A 14,317-nucleotide genomic window follows, 5' to 3' on the forward strand; every position below is an offset into this window, starting at 1 on the left:
GCTTGGATGGCAAGAGTTAAAGTCCCATTGTCTAGATCATTGCTTGGGATAAACATGCAGGAATATGCTCCAACCACATTGTGGTCATTCAGTCCAACACATATCAATGTTACATCACTATGAGGCAGATGGCTCTTAGTTCTTCCTTGATTGAATTAAGGCCGAGCTCAGTGCTGTTCATCATCTTGAGCAATTCCCACCTGATTATTTGTAATCAGCAGGTGTTCGCTTTTGTCTGCATTGTGAAGAAGGAGATGGACCCTCTTACATTTGTTTGTGTGTCTGAAAAAAGTCTGAATTCTTCTGGTATGTCCTTGTACTGACCCAAGCCAAACTACTCAGCAGTTCTTTTTTCTCGAGCCGGATGCCGCAGATTCGTCTTCTTCTTTAGCAGATGTTAGAGCAATTCTAACAGATCTTGTCTGGCAATGACAAGGGTTAGGGTGTATGGCGATGAGAGAGCAGAGGTCACAGCATCCAGGGACAAGCTGAGAGTAGGCAAATTTGCCATACTGCCAGTAGGTATCCATCAGTGTAGAAGTGCCCCATTGCATGTCCGGAATATGCAGTACCATGCCACAGTTTTCATTTGTTCCCAGTGGAATGCCTCTTTTACCTCTAAAACACAAGAAATACTGTGTATGTTTCTGTACAATTAGGGGGTGCCCATTCCCTTCTAACCACGTCGACCTATTCACCTCAGTATCCCAGAATTCCTGACATGGGGTATTTATGCTGCTGTTTAACTCTTGCCTACAAGACCCGTTTCCCTTTGTATCATGAAGGTGGATGTCTGGGGTCCATTTATTAATAAAGAAGACAAACCCAGAAATGCTAAGGGCCACCCTGGGACTACAGATTGGAGGCGGCTCAGACATGTTCATGCATTAGTGTGGTGGTTTTGCCGCCTCCAAGAATCTATTTTCTGGAAAGTCTTAGAGCCCAAAGAGTATCCTCCCCTATGGTGCGCCTCCTGCACATCCTATCTAGTGCAGTCTGAATGTCGGTAGGCTCAGTGAAAAGATATAATGCTTTTTGGGTTGGCCTCGTATCGGGTCACATGTACTACTACTACAGGGGGTTCTACTCTGTTAGGTTGTAGCCTGGCCCTAATCCTACATAGGTATAAGTGTGGAATTCTTTTTCCTTTTTTCGGAGCTACCTCTTGAGACAAGTAAAGCCTGTCTGCGCCTACTGCATGCGGTATCAGCGAACAGACATGGCATGACCTGGGTATTGTCTTGGAGCCCACGGCAGTCATGGGCTGATACCACATGTTGTGAAAGAGGGTGCTGTGTATTGCGTGTGGAATGCTAGTGCTCGGTTACGGTGTAATTATTAGTGGTGTGGGAGAGGGCTAGCGTGGTGATAGCTTCGGGGTAGACTCCCTCAGACTGGGGAGTGCTTTGGTGATGAATGGATGCAGAAACACCCATAGTAAACAGAGGGTATATAGGTGCATCAATACGCAACCTATTGAACATTATAGGTCTCGGGATTGGATTCAGGGGAGACATCTGTTATTCTCTGGTAATTGGGAGTATCATTAGTCAACAAAGTTTGAGGCAAAAAGTTAATTGTACAGTTTGTAGTTTATAGTTTGTGCACTGTTTAACCTGTTGGAGTGCTGATGTGGCCACTGAAAAGGTGGCGCACTAGGATGTTCGATTGCCAACCTGTTCAATAAGAGCTATGTTTGTTTGGTCAGTTAAATAAAACAGTCCATTATTGCATATGCCGTCATTTTACTTCGGATTCCCGTATCATCTTTTTCAAAGTTTGTGCTCTGCACATTCTAATAATTCAATTTTTAGTGAGGCACCAGAAGGGTACCCAGTCGGTGTATCTATTTTTTAAACTATGCTATTGCTCATGGGATGCATTAATTTTTATGGGTTGTTGGCATTTAATTTTTATGGGAGGGTTGGCCATCCCCCTCTCTGTACCTAGCTGGCAGTTAGGTTGGTTCAACATTTTTACTGGTTAATCTTGTGAACATGGGATGGCATTCATTTTAGCTAGGGTTCTATGGGCGTCACAAGACCCGCTCTATGATGTATAGATGGGGTGTGCTATTGGTGCAGATGGTGTCTTTGCATGGGCTTTGTATAAAGAGGGGGCCTGTCCCAATTGAATGTCATTGGCAATTGCAATGTGTGATGAGGTCACATGTATACCCCTCTAGTCCTGGCATGCGGCGTGCAACATGTCCCTTCCTAGTGGCAGCAGGTGTCTTGACTATGCCCTTTTTCTAGAACCTTCTTTTTTGGGCTAGCTTTGGGTTTCTTTTTATTTGTCTTTTGGGTGAATTCTCTAGAAGTAACGTGATCTGCAATTCTATTTTATCAGGGAAAACAATGGAGGTGGTTGGAAGGCTGTTCCAAAGCCTCAGCTTGCTTTAGAATTTGTGGTGTCAGTGATTGGGCTTACTGATCTCTTGTGATGGTGTGTGTAAGGCCTGGTGTAGTTGGCTGAATGCTGGGCCTGATACATGGGTGAACACATTCATGTGTATTAATCTCTCACAGAGCTGTGATGAACTTGCGGATTCTTTTTTCGCTGCTCCCCTCTCTCCCTCGAACCATGTATTTTCCTGGGTGTTTGGACCTGCTGTTCCTAGTTGTGACTAGGAGCTTCTAACCGGCTGCCTGCTTCTGTCGTTACTTTGGAGGGGCATGACCCGACGAACAGGCTTTTGATATTTGGAAAATTTTGAGTAAGAAGGAACAGTAACTTAGCTGACGTCGAAATTCATCTAATGAAGGTGCTGTACTGGGCCAGTTGGTTATACATTTGGACATCCCCTCCCATCTGACTCAGCATCATGCTGCACCTCACAACCTACTGGATCTTGTGTGGTGGAGGTTATGGGGTCTTCGCTATCCTGAGCATACAGGATAGCTGTCTCCCGACATGGGAGGACAGCTTCATTTTGGAACTTGAAGGGGACCTCCATTGGCTGGGGGCAGCTATCTTTTTAGGAGCTCACAACATGAAGGAATTTTGGTCCCGAGCTGGGGGCCTGAGAATGGGGTATTTTTTATTTGGTGACCTGACCCATCCCAATTGACTTGTGGGTGCAGAGACCTCTGTGCCTGCTCTGAAGGACTGGATGGGGAGCCACCCTGTGCCTTCATCAGTCTGCCCTTCCCACAGGGTGTGGTCAGCCACCCCTGCCCTGAGGTAACAGCAGCAGAGTGAGGCCCAGGCTCCCACAGGCACCCAGAAGGGTGGACTCTAGTGAGGATAGCTGAGCAATAAAATACTTCCATCTTCCCTGAATTCCCAAACGCAACTAAAGGTTTGAATTCCTAATGTTGTCTTATTGGTCCTTCTTCGAATTCTGGTATAGTGAATCATAAGTAGGCATGGGCGGATTTTGCGGATCCACGATCGGCGGATTTGCGGATTTACGGATCGTGGATCTGCAAAATCGGCGGATTTGCGGATCCGCGGATTTGCCCTGCTGCAGTGCTGAATGAGTCACTGATTTTGAGCTTCAACTAGTTCCAGCGACCATGTGTGTGTTACTATGCAATCGCCCCGAGGGGCGCAGGGGTCCCTTGGGTGAGCTGTCCATCATAGTGGGTCAATGGCGGGAAGACGGTGCACACTGCGAGTGTGTGGGGGGGGGCTTCCATGCGAGTGCACAATCATGCACAGCCGATTTTCGATGGTAGATTTGGGAAGAAGGCACACATGCCCAGCCTCGACGACGCTCACGATTGTTTTTGGGCTGATGAATGAGTCACTGAATTTCAGCTTCAACTAGTTCCAGCGACCATGTGTGTGTTACTATGCAATCGCCCCGAGGGGCGCCGGGGTCCCTTGGGTGAGCTGTCCATCATAGTGGGTCAATGGCGGGAAGACGGTGCACACTGCGAGTGTGTGGGGGGGGCTTCCATGCGAGTGCACAATCATGCACAGCCGATTTTCGATGGTAGATTTGGGAAGAAGGCACACATGCCCAGCCTCGACGACGCTCACGATTGTTTTTGGGCTGATGAATGAGTCACTGAATTTCAGCTTCAACTAGTTCCAGCGACCATGTGTGTGTTACTATGCAATCGCCCCGAGGGGTGCAGGGGTCCCTTCAGCTCCTGGCCACAGGAACAGCACGAGGATTGCGCTTGTGAAAGTCAAGGATGCAAAGGCCTCTACCCAGCATCACAGGCACAGCTGATTTTCGACGGTAGATTTGGGAAGAAGGCAAACATGCCCAGCCTCGACGACGCTCACAATTGTTTTTGGGCTGATGAATGAGTCACTGAATTTCAGCTTCAACTAGTTCCAGCGACCATGTGTGTGTTACTATGCAATCGCCCCGAGGGGTGCAGGGGTCCCTTCAGCTCCTGGCCACAGGAACAGCATGAGGATTGCGCTCGTGAAAGTCAAGGATGCAAAGGCCTCTATCCAGCATCACAGGCACAGCTGATTTTCGACGGTAGATTTGGGAAGAAGGCACACATGCCCAGCCTCGACGACGCTCACAATTGTTTTTGGTCTGATGAATGAGTCACTGAATTTCAGCTTCAACTAGTTCCAGCGACCATGTGTGTGTTACTATGCAATCGCCCCGAGGGGTGCAGGGGTCCCTTCAGCTCCTGGCCACAGGAACAGCATGAGGATTGCGCTCGTGAAAGTCAAGGATGCAAAGGCCTCTATCCAGCATCACAGGCACAGCTGATTTTCGACGGTAGATTTGGGAAGAAGGCAAACATGCCAAGCCTCGACGACGCTCACGATTGTTTTTGGGCTGATGAATGAGTCACTGAAGTCACAGGAAGGGCCTGTTGTAACTATTTTACGATGGCGCCGGCAAGCTGCCAGCGCCATCCTAAAATAGTTACTAAATTAGCTTCAACAGGAAGCTCTAATAGATACCTGCTTTATTTTATCTATTAGAGCTTCCTGTTGAAGCTAACTTAGTAACTATTTTAGGATGGCGCTGGCAGCTTGCCGGCGCCATCGTAAAATAGTTACAACAGGCCAGCCAGGCTTCAACTTTTGCCCCCGGAATCCCCCGCTCGCGGATTTGCGAATTCTCGGCAAATTCGCGGGAGTTTGCGGATCGCGAATTTACCGAAAATTCGCAAAATCCGCGAGCGGAAAGGATTTTCCGCCCATGCTTAATCATAAGGTGCACATGAAATGGATACTTCACATTGGGGGTTTTGACTTCCTGCACATTTGGGTTCTGTGTTTGTGTGAAAACTTTGCCTCCCCAGACAGTTACCCCTCTCTGCAGTGGTTGTGGACTCGGTCCCTGTTAGGCTCGGATTCCTGTCTATTGTTGCTGTTGTCATGCACTCGTCCAACTACCTGATCCCCGTGGCGGTGGTGCGGTAGCTGACTGACTTCCCAAAGGCTATGTGTGGGGTATATTCGGGTTCCCCTGGGCTTGTTTTGAGGATGGAGGATTTGCTAGGATTGGCCCACTCTAATTGACCTCTCATTTTGATATGCTTTTTAGCTGCCATTGGTCGGCCATGAGACCTATTCTGTGCCAATAGTAACATTCTCTAAGGTCTGGCTACTGCCGACCTCGCTGACATTTGCTGTTATAGTTAGGTTGAAACCCTCGGGTGTTTGGTGATGAAGCTCCTTTCAAAACTGGTGCCATTTGCACGCTTGCAGCCACCTCGAGGGTGGTGTTTTTTAACTTGTATTGGACCAACTTAGCAGTGTATCTAAAGGTATGCTTCTGTTTCTGGCTGTCTTTGTAACATTCACCCTCCTATATCAGGGCAGCCCGGGAACATTTCCCTCAAGGATGTCTATATTTGGTGGCTGTACGAATTGGATGTGGCCCCATTATACTCAGTGTTTGCCAGCTTGACTGCTGAAATACGAGCTCTGACGAACATTGTGTTAGTCTGCTCTCAGAGGAGGATACTTAGCAGACTTTTAATATCGCCTTTTGCTAGATTTACTCCTGCTGTGTTCTTCTCCAAACATGAGATCCATTACCCAGATCCATCCAGCAAGGGAGGCAATTTAGGTTCTTGTCCCCTCTTCCTCCATTTGAGTCCAGGGCACGTAGATGGTCCCTGATGTGCCCTTCTGTAGTAGAGGTAATCTTTTGGCATGGGGAGCTCTACTGGTTTTTCCCTAACATAGTGTTTCCATCTTCTTAGACAATCCTGCATGTAAGGTAAGTTCCGCTTGGGATTTCTCCCTCCATGTGGCCTGCAGTCTTCCATGCTCCCTTTGCCACTGGACTCAAGCTAGCCTGCCTGATGAGGGATGTTACCTCGAAAGTTGTCCCAGGATGCTTGTTTCCGGCCTAGGAAAGACCTGGCTTGGCAGTTTGGGCTGGACTGTTCCCTTGAGGAACAGGATCAAGACTGATTTGCATAAGGCTGGGTCTGAACTGGGGTGGCAAAGTGAGCTGAAGAATGGTGATGGATTCAACCCAGATCTGTGACTGGGGGTGAGTGTCTGAAAAGTTTCAGCGCTCTATCCATCATCTCCTTGTGTTTGCTTTGTTCACCCTAAGTTGGCAGTGTATGCCCAGATGTGGGTCCTTTACTCACTTTGCCACTGGATTCAAGCTAGACTGGCTGATGAGAAGTGTTGCCCTGAAACCAGTCCCAGGATGATTGTTTCCAGTCCAAGGAAGACCTGGCTTGGCAGTTTGGGCTGGACTGTTCACACGAGGAACAGGGTCAAGACTGATTTGCATATGGCTGGGTCTGAACTTGGGTGGTGAAGTGAGCTAAAGGACTATGATCGATTCAACCCAGATCTTTGACTGGGGGTGAGTGTCTTAAAAGTTTCAGCACTCTGTCAATCATCTCCTTTTGTTTGCTTTGTTCGCACTAAATTGGCAGGATATGCCTAGACGTGGGTTCTTTGCTAACTTTGCCACTGGATTCAAGCTAGCCTGTCTGATGAGGGGTGTTACCCCAAAACCGGTCCCAGGATACTTGTTTCTGGTCCAGGGAAGACCAGGTCTGGCTTTTCGGACTGGACTGTTCCCATAAGGAACGGGGTCAAGACTGATTTGCAAATGACTGGTTCTGAACAGGGGTGGTGAAGTGAACTAAGTGAACTAAAGAACGATGATGGATTCAGCCCAGATCTGTGACTGGGGGTGAGTGTCTAAAACGTTTCAGTGCTCCGCCCATCATCTCCTTGTTTTTGCTTTGTCTTCCATAACGGCCATATCCTCGGGTTCAAAGGATCCCTCCTCCAGCCAGGGTCTGTCTCGACTTTCTCTCGGGCCACTGTATCCATTGGGGTCAGTCTATCTGTCCCACATGTTTGGGAGAAGCAGCGGACGTCTTCGTCGCTGCTCCCCTTGTGCGGACGCAGAGGTACCATCTTTCTTCTCCTGCATCTTAGTTCAGTCTGCACCAGGCTACCTTGACCGCCCCTTTCCTGGTCAGCCCCTCTCCTGCATTGATGATCTGGTGAGGCTCAGATCCTAACTGGTAGATTTTTTTTAAGGGACAGATCCACCCTAGGTTTCTGGTTTTAAGTGATCTTTAAGTTATGCTTTGGTCTTGAGGAAACATGATGCACTTGGATTGCTAGTTCTAACTACTTAGTATGTGCTCAACTGCATTTACAGATGCATCAATACAAACATTTCACAAACAGTAATTCATATGAAGGGTCACAACCTAGAAGAAAGTGCAATTGTTAAAACATCCTGAAATTTGGCAGTAAATAGCAGATTTTACTTTGATATGAAATAGCGATTGTGAAAAATATCAACTCCTTCATATAGCACTTTGAGACATCGATGAAAACACAATGCTCAAGACAAAATACAGTTGCATTAATTTACCAGCATCACAGTATCAAACAACATCAAATATACCTTGCATCAATTTCAATACTATTAAAGAAAAAACTGAGAGAGAAAAAAATTATGTCTTGGCCAAACATAACACAGCCCGCTCCTAGCGCATGTTTTTCTGTGACCAGGGGTAACCTGCACGGTACACAGCACTAAGTGAGCCCGATAATCTGTCAATATTGGCTCTGGGACAAAGAAAATTAGAATTATTTTGGTGGAGAAAAGGAATAACCCTAACAACCCCTTGGTCAAACAAAAGCTACGCCTGATCTTCTGGATCCGAATCTTTCCCTAATGTCCAAATTACACCCTGTTTCACAACCAGGGGTTTTAGAGTATCATCTGTCTCATGCCCAACTTTCCAAGCGAACAACACCTCTCACTTCTTTCAGATGCCGCGTTTGTTAAGAAAGCAGTAGCACTGAGAAAACCCTTTAGACTAAAAAATAAGATGGGGGTGCCACACTCAGAGCTAATGCGTACCATCTGTAGCATGCCCAGGAGTCCGAGAGGTGAGACCTCAACCCTGTATAACACCCAGGGACAAGTGTACCATCTGTATCACATCCAGCAGCCCAAGAGGTGCCCAGTAGTCAAAGAGTTAATCAATTTCACCCTCTCTCTTGAGCTGACAATGAAAAAAATTCGACCTCCGCAGGAACGCCGGTTACCTTGGGGCTACTCAGTTCCGAAACATAAAATAGGCAACATGCCAGATTTCTGTCAGTGGCAGGGCTCTTAGGTTACATTTCTGCGCTTGTTCCTAGTTTGACATATGCCAAATGCTGGTGACTAAGGATCGTATGTGGTCTCTTACACTCTCACAGTGGTTTCAAGATGGACCTCCAGCAGTTTCAGCAGAACGTTCAATTAATTGTAGCATCTGCTTACCTTCCTTGCTACGCCGATGTGAATCCGTCCGGGCGTGGTCCCTTTCCTTCAGCTGCAGTTGGGTCTGAGGTACCAATCTCTCCTGGCTGGTTCACTAAAATGTTGCTTGAATATCAATTAAACCTGAAAAAACAAAAGACAAGCAGGGTTTGGCAAAACAGGAACAGTTTGCTTAATTAAACACTCCGCTGAGAACACATTGGGTTTGAGGACAGTCTCAAAGTTCAATCAATCTGAGCGAGTTTTTTTTACAGTTTTGGGTATCATAAAATTACTTCTAGTGAGCCTTGTTTGGTAAAAAAAAGCGGGTCTTGTCTGTCAAGTCGTAAATAAGGACCCAGATAAAAAATGCAGGTGTGCGTCGAACTTGCGTGGACACAATGAGGACACAGTGTGGGCCAGTGGCTAACGTGCCCAGATGTCCTGCATGGGAGGCGCATGATCATGGCTTGTACTGTGTGCGCTGTTGATGGAGCAGATTCCATCTGGAGTCAGGCATTGCTTCATTTTTGTGCTTCAGACAGACTGCATTTAAAATTGACATGCATATTTTGGTGCAACTTAAAAACATGGCTCATGAAAAATATGAAAGTGAGGCCTAGTCAGTCTGAAACGCTTGAGCTGAATTAACAAGTGTTTTTGCAGTGTAGAGAAAAGTGGCCTTTTCCAAGCTCATTTTTCCTTATAATGTACACCTCTGATCCTATCTTAAGAGACTTTGGCTTGTTGCATATTTAGAAAAAAAATATTTCAGTTTATAACACCTCTTTTATAATGTGTGTGATTTAACAATGCACCAAACACTACACATGGGGCTAAATGCTTTTTTGCATGAAAAGCTATCTAAAACATTACAGCATGAGTATGAATTAACTGTGTGCGCTTTTAAAATTTACACCAACGCATAATAATGCTATGTTGTACATTGCACATTTTTTGGATGTCGTACATAACCAATAATAAAAGCTGCTTTAAACTAATAGCTTGGCTAGGTAAAAATAATACAAGGGTATTAGTATGGAGTTGGGAAAACATAATGGGCTAATTTACATGAAATTAATTCTCTCTTTTGTTTGTTTTATTTTTTGGGTCTACAATGAAATGGCTGCCTGTAAATCCAGCAAGGCTGTGACTTGCATTAAAAGAAGAGAGCACGCACAGATTGTGCCAGCTTTCACCATGACAAGAAGGAGTCAAGGCCACTGTGAACTGTACATTCTTGTGATTGTGCCAATGTACCAAAGTTAGTTAAAGTATCCGTCCAGCCTATGATATGACAGGAAGGAAAAGAAGAAACATTTTTCCTAGTAAATGTTGCTAAACTTATAAATGTATTAATCAATTTACGTTTCTTTTGTTAAAACTGGTATGCTCCAGAATTTAGAATGAGTCAGGATAGTGAGAGATCATGCCATCATTGACTGACCAATCAAGTACACGTTTTTCTGAAAATGCAACATTTTGTATAATAATGACCCTTTGGAGGCGTGGTTGGCTTCTAGGCTCATTAGGCTTCTTCTCTTTAAGTCAGGGGGCCTCTGTCAGAGAGGGAGGAGAGAGGAAAGGCTGTAGATTAGACCAAAGAGGACTAGCTTAAGTTGACCAAAGTGTTGCAGTACTCTAATTAGTTCTGTCACGGGCACCTTGTTGGTGTATTCATGAAGCCCTCACCCACCAAACTAGTTGGTGGCATGCTTCATCATCGGGCCCACCCAGTGACACCTAGTATGTCCCGGTGTGCTACGACGCCTGATTACAGCGGAGCTGGTATATTGCTGAGAGTGTAGTGAGTGAGGTTGAGTGAGTTGTGATTTAAAACGGCTTGGTGGTGGTCCCAGTACCCGAGGGTAAATTAAATTTTAATAACTGGGCCGTCACCAGCGGTTAAAAGTAAGGCTACAGGACGCGTAAGGGTGGCGAGTTACTGCCCCCTGCGTCCTTCAGATGGTCGACATGTTTCAGCCAGTGCCTTAGAGTATTCTGGCTTTCCTCAGGACCGTTTTTTAAAAGGTGTGGTGAAATAAAACAGACTTAGTGTTGTGGTACAGACTATGTGATACACTCACTAAGGCGTTTTTCTATATGTGAGAAGGGGATTCCCTTCTCATGCATACGCTTTGGGTTATTAGCCAAGGCTTCCTGGAGGACGACGGCGGGACAACAGGTACAAGGCAGGCACTGACCAGAAAGACTGGTCATCCCCTTACCGCTTCCCTCCTCTTTGATTAATCACATATAAACCCTCGGGGACTCGGACTAGCTATCTAGTCCGCTCTCTCCCTCTTGTTACACGCATGTAGATTAGACCAGACATTCTTTGGGTTAGGTACAAATTCGTCACGTGTGCAGCCTTGGGAAGATATTGTGTCCGAGGAGAGTCAGGTGGGGGGGTTCCCTTGCTCTTGGTTTTTTTTCAGAGATTCCTTGCTCGTCATATTTTTGGCACCAGGCCACATTCCTTTTAGGTCTGGTGAAGGAGGGGATGCTTTCAAGGAGCATCTCCCATCAGAGTGGCAGAGATGCAGAGAGCAGCAACAGATAGAAAGGTTTTTTTAGATTTATTTGCTAAAATTCTAAGTTTATGCTTTGACTAATTAACTGGGTCTGAAAAGATGTATTTGTCTTATGCATTTATTTCTCCTAATGGGAGATTTTTCCAAACTATTTAATTATTGATTAGCCTTGCAAGACTCTTTTTCTTAGAAACTCTTTAAGAGTTTTGACTGACATTTTGCACCACATTTTCTTTCCTACATGTGATGCTTATATGCAGACTGTAATATGTTAGGTATTAATGCTATTTTTCCTGTTTTCCAAATTCTGTAACCTGATTGATATTTTACTAATGAATAAAGGGTCTGTGAAAAACTTAACTTTTCACTAGAAAATAAAAACCTTTAAAATATTCAACAACTCTCTTCATTGGCTTAAATAATAATTGCATTTTTGACAGCTCATGTTTATTTAAAGTCTCTTGAAGGTAATACATGGTGTCAAGGGCCCAACACCTTTTCAGCTGTAAATAGAGGTAGCATTGAGAAATTACCAGATGAAATTTCCGCTGCATCAGTTTCTGGTAATCAAAGGATGGTAATTATTGATTAGTTTGGTGAATAATGATAATTGATTTCACCATCAACTATTCAACTAATGGATCGTTGACCTTAGGAGGGAAGTAAAATAATTTCCCAAGTTAGATAAATGTCCAAGTCCTGATTCCTGGTTCTAATGCTCCGAACCTGAAGACTGGCAAAGCAGTACTGGAAGGGGACGCAAGAAGGTGATTGCTGGAGTGGTGTGAGTATCAATAGGGTTGTGAAATGCTGTTAATGTGCAAGGATGTATTTTTGAAGTGTTGAAAATATCAAGGTTTTTTTTTACTGTTGGTAAAGTTTTGCTCATTTTGAATTGATGGTGTTATTGATTATATTGGTGATTTCATAGGACATAATTTTTGGATTATTGATTACATGTTTTAACTCTTCATGTTAAGTAAGTTAGTGTCTTGTTCTATGTTGTTTGGACACACAGGTATGCACACCTGTTGAATCCCGGGAAGGAATACCGGGTGGTAAATGGAAGCCACACTGCTCTGAAGTTACTCGTCTGTTGGAATAACACTGAGAAGCTAGGTAGGGCTGGCAGTGTTAAATTAGGGACTATTTTCTGTGTAAAAGTGTCAGTGTTTGATAGCAAAGAGTTCGCTGGTGAAACTTTGGTGTGATATCACCTAGAAAGGGTTACACTGAAGGAATAGTAGGTTCTTCTGAGCTTGATTGACAGCAAAATAGTTCACTGGTGAAACTTTGGTGTTATATCACCTAGAAAGGGTAACACTGAAGGAGTTCTTCTGAGCTTGTGTGAAAGGTAAGGAGAAGGGATTTACCTGTAGTGTTTGAAGAGTAAACGGAAGTTCTTACTTTGTGAAGAGTAAACGGTATGTGTTACTCGCAGTGAAACTAAATCTATCCTTTATTTAGTACAACAGACGGAGTAGTGAATGTTACTAACAGAATTATTGATTGAGAAAAACTCAGAAAATATTGTGGTAAGATTTTGAGGAGGGTCAGTGGTAGGAGTAAAAATGACTGAAATTGAAACTGACAGCTTTGGAGAAAAGAAATTGCATTGAACTATTGCAAAAATGAAAATGTTTGAAGGTTTAAAGAAGCTGTTAGGAGGTACAGTGAAAAATGTGTTTTTTATTGGTAATGCTCCTGAAGGAACACCTGTTCATTTTATGCCTACCAATTTGGGCCAAAATTAATGTATGTGGGTTCACCAATGGTGGAAGATTACTGAAAAAGAGGGTTCTTTGAGGTTTCCAAAAGATGGTACTTTTGAATTGCAAATTATTGACAAATTAAGGGAAGTGTTATGTGAAATAAAGGCACCATCTAAAACTGCACACTTTGAGGTCTTAAGCATGTGGGGAAAACTAGCAAGAGTGAAAGCAAGTGAGGATAAAATGGTAAAGCACCAAATGCAGGAGAAGGGAATTAATGATGATAAAGAGCTTCAAATAAATAATGATTATGGGGATGAAATAATGGATGCATTGTTAACTGAGTGTCCACCACTTTATGTGGTTCCCATTAAAAATACTGAAAATTGTGCACTAGTAAGTATTACAGTGGCTACTGCTTCTGTTGTACAGAGTGAAAAACATATTGAGAGATCTGTGCAGACATTTCAAATTGAACAACTACCTGTTGATTTTGCACTGACAGTGATACCTCCAGGTGTTACTGCTTCAAATGTGCCTGATTCAGTCCATGAATTGCAAACTGCAGATGCACAGATAATGCCTAGAAAAATTATGGTCCCTACTCAAATGGTTCAAAGAGCTGCAGAAGGAGTGAATATGGCAGGGGTTATTTCAGAAACTCAGAATTCACAGATTATTGAACAAAAACTACCCCAGACAGATCAAGCACTAAAAGGTGAAGGAAATGGTATTTACAACATCTGCAGCCCAGGATAAAATGAATGTAATTTAAAATGGGATTTCTCACACCTGCTTTGAGGAAGCAGCAGTGATTAAAAATATAGAGAGCATAGGGGAACAAATTAACACAGACCCTTACAAGAGAGACAGTTTAATGTTTTAAATTCAGCATTTGAACATGAAGAAATTAACAGTCCCTGCTGTTTAAATAATGAAAATGTGAACCAGTGTCAGGAAAAAGAATTTGAATTGTATTGCAGTGAGCGAGAGGGATGTGCATTGTCAGTACTGATTCAGAGGCACGGGAAACTGAGAAAGCCCATTGCATATTTTTCAGCTGTTTTGGACCCTGTTGCAAAAGCATTACCGGGTTGTCTGAAAGCAGTAGCAGCTACAAGTGTCAGCATAGAGCATAGTGAAGGAATAGTGATGGGATTTCCTGTGGGATTTCCTGTGAGAGTGTATGTACCTCACTCAGTGGAGATTCTCCTCACTAGAACCAAAACTCAATATTTGACCAACAGCAGAATTACAAAGTACGAAAAGACAATTATTTGGCCTCTGCAGGATCTCCCATATGGAATGCTGAGTTTGTGAGGATGTTGATTGATGCAATACAGTTACCAGACAAAATAGCTGTGGTAAAATGTGCAGCTCACAAGATGAGGGAT

The sequence above is a fragment of the Lissotriton helveticus genome, chromosome 3_2, assembly GCF_964261635.1.
Source record: "Lissotriton helveticus chromosome 3_2, aLisHel1.1, whole genome shotgun sequence".
Classification (NCBI taxonomy): domain Eukaryota; kingdom Metazoa; phylum Chordata; class Amphibia; order Caudata; family Salamandridae; genus Lissotriton; species Lissotriton helveticus.